Raw genomic sequence first — 3,032 nt, 5'->3', positions numbered from 1 at the left:
ATGCAGACCAACAAAGACAGCGCGCAGAAAAATAAATGCACAGCTACGCGCGTTGTATGCGCCGTTGGTTACGCCGGTCACTTGACGCAGAAGTATAAACCAGGCTTCAAACAAAGACCATGCGGGTCAGCTAGTTGAAACGGTAAGCTACAGATAATTAATTTGTCATGAATTAATTAATTATTCAAAAATAATTATTGCACCGTTGCCTACAATGACATTGTCATCGTCCATTTCACATTAGACATCGTAAGATGCCAAATTGTTTCCCAGAGATGAGTTGCGGCTATAAGGGCATCCGCTGCGTAAAAACTTGCTGGATAAGTTGGCGGTTCATTCCGCTGTGGCGACCCTGGATTAATAAAGGGACTAAGCCGACAAGAAAATGAATGAATGAATGAAGAGGCCAATTCGGTCGAAATTGCCCGACCCTACATATTATGGTATTTAAGCCATGGCGTTATTTGGGAAATGCTGCCCAACTTACCATAATGCTCTTTTCATTACCTGATTTTAAAGAAGGTTTACTTCAGGCTCTGAGAGGAATAAATGACTATTGTTATAGTTAAACATTAATCAGTAGTCTATGTGGCCTTGATGATGTCACATTAAAGCGAACTTTGTTTTCGACGAAGAGCAACTTTATTACATTTTAATGAAGGATTATGTAAACTTCTATATTTCCTTTGGATTAATGCCACTAAAATGACTGGGAAAAAAAGATTTACCACTGCAACATTTCTTGGCAATATACAAAGAACGCATGAAATTATTCATGAATAAATGTTTTGGAAATCCAAGGTTGTAAGTCAATCAAATAAACAGCTACCACCCACTGACGCATTTCGTTTTAATAGTAAACAAGTCGAACTCTGATAAACAACAGAACATGGAAATATGTGCTTTGGAAACATGACAATAGCTCAAGGAACATTTTTTAATATCTCAATGCCATTCGTGCACCTGTTGAAATTTCCTAGGCCTTTAAACATGGCATAACACATATTTTGGCCTTGAGTCCAGAAAATGCAGTTCCCATAGAAACCTGGAAGGAGTTTTAGGAACTGTGTGCCAATGTTAAAGGGGTTTGAAATATACATTTGGTAGTTTTGATTGAGTGTTAAAGGATACATGGAATGATTTCAAGGTTCATGGTTGCTCTACATGAAGTAGTGCAAAGAAGAAAAAAATGCTGCTAGTTTAGCTCAAAACTGATGTCCTTAGAGTCCTTTAATGTAATTAGACCGAAGCTAATACATTAGACTAGATAGTATGCCAATATCCAAGGTTTCAGTCAGTCATTCTTTTTCTTTTCAGCTTAGTCCTTTTATTAATCTGGGGTTGCCACAACGGAATGAACCGCCAACTTATACAGCATATGGTTTATGTAGAGGATACCCTTCCAGTCACAACCCATCACTGGAAAACACTTCCATTCACAAACAAAAATTTAGCTTACCCAATTCACCAATACCACGTCTTTGGACTGTGGGGGAAATCGGAGCACCCGGAGGAAACCCACGCCAACACGGGGAGAACATGCAAACTCCAAACAGAAATGACAACTGGGGCCCGCCGAGGTTCAAACCAGCGACTTTCTTTATATGAGGCGACTGTGCTACCCACTGACCCACCATGACACCTGGTTTCAGTCAGTACTTGATTAATTTTGGTACAAAATTGGTACACATTGGTAATAGTGAACTTTTTTACCTTTAGATGAGATGTTAAATCGAGGTTTTGACTCTCTGTGGTCATTAAAATCCCAGGATGTCCTTCAAAAAAAAAGAGTAGGGTAGAGATCTGAGCGGGACTAAATTTTGAATCCCGCTCCCGCCCGCTCCCGACAGGTTTTAGCCCGAACCCGACCGCTCCCACTTATATTCAGCATTTGTTGTCCCGCTGCCCGCCCCGCCCCATTTTCTACCTGCTGCGCCTGATTAAAATCCCAGGATATCCTTCAAAAAAAGAATAGGGTAGAGATCTGAGCGGGACTAAATTTTGAATCCCGCTCCCGCCCGCTCCTGAAAGGTTTTAGCCTGAACTCGACCGCTCCCGCTTATATTCAGCTTTTGTTGTCCCGCTGCCCGACCCGCCCTGTTTTCTACCCGCTGCGCCTATCCCGCTAAAGACAGGGGGAAGAACAAAACCGAAAACCAACCAGCAATACAGAGTCCAGACAGCCTACAACAAGCTGTCTGTATAAACACATACATAAGCACCAAGCACACACATAGACAAAGCTCTCTCTCATTCGCGCGTGCACACACACATACATATGCGTGCTCGCTTGCTTGGGAGTCGGGAGCGATATTGCTAGATGGCCCGCTCCCGTTACCAACCGCTTTTGAGTAGAGTAGACCTTTAGAGTAGGAGTTAAACCTTGGCATCCAAATTTGCCTGCTGGCCTCTGTCCATCGTGGCCTCCTAACCATCCCCATCAATTGGCTTCATCAATCTGTCTCTTCTCCACCAATCAGCTGGTGTGTAGTGTGAGATCTGGTGCAATATGGCTGCCATCACGTCATCCAGGTGGATGCTGCACACTGGTGGTGGATGAGGAGATTCCCCCCAAAAATGTGTAAAGCGCTTTGAGTGTCTAGAAAGCGCTATATAAAATGTAAGGAATTATTATTATTATTACTATTATTATTATTACTTGATGTAACACATGTTTATGTTAGTAAAGGCTACTTTCAAAGCACTTTCGAAACCTTTATGGATGTTTTGTTTACATACAGTGGTTGTAATGGCACTGACCCAAAATCAGGTAAAAACTAAGAAACATGTTTAACATCTCGGGAACCATTACATTTTTGAAAACATTTAGACACCGTACTGATGTAACATAGCCCTATTGATCATCTTTGACCCAATTCAATACGCACTCCAATTCGCAAAAAAAAAAATTCTTTAAGGTTTCAAAGCTTCATCAAGCAGCGCTTCGAAAGCTGCCATTACCATTTTGTACATCCTTTATTTGAATAACCTGCCCATGGGTTCTTGAGCTCACCTGCAGTGGACAATCATTC

The sequence above is a fragment of the Danio rerio genome, chromosome 22 (genome assembly GCF_052040795.2).
Source record: "Danio rerio strain M-AB ecotype USA chromosome 22, GRCz13ab, whole genome shotgun sequence".
Classification (NCBI taxonomy): domain Eukaryota; kingdom Metazoa; phylum Chordata; class Actinopteri; order Cypriniformes; family Danionidae; genus Danio; species Danio rerio.
This window is presented reverse-complemented; position numbering follows the sequence as displayed.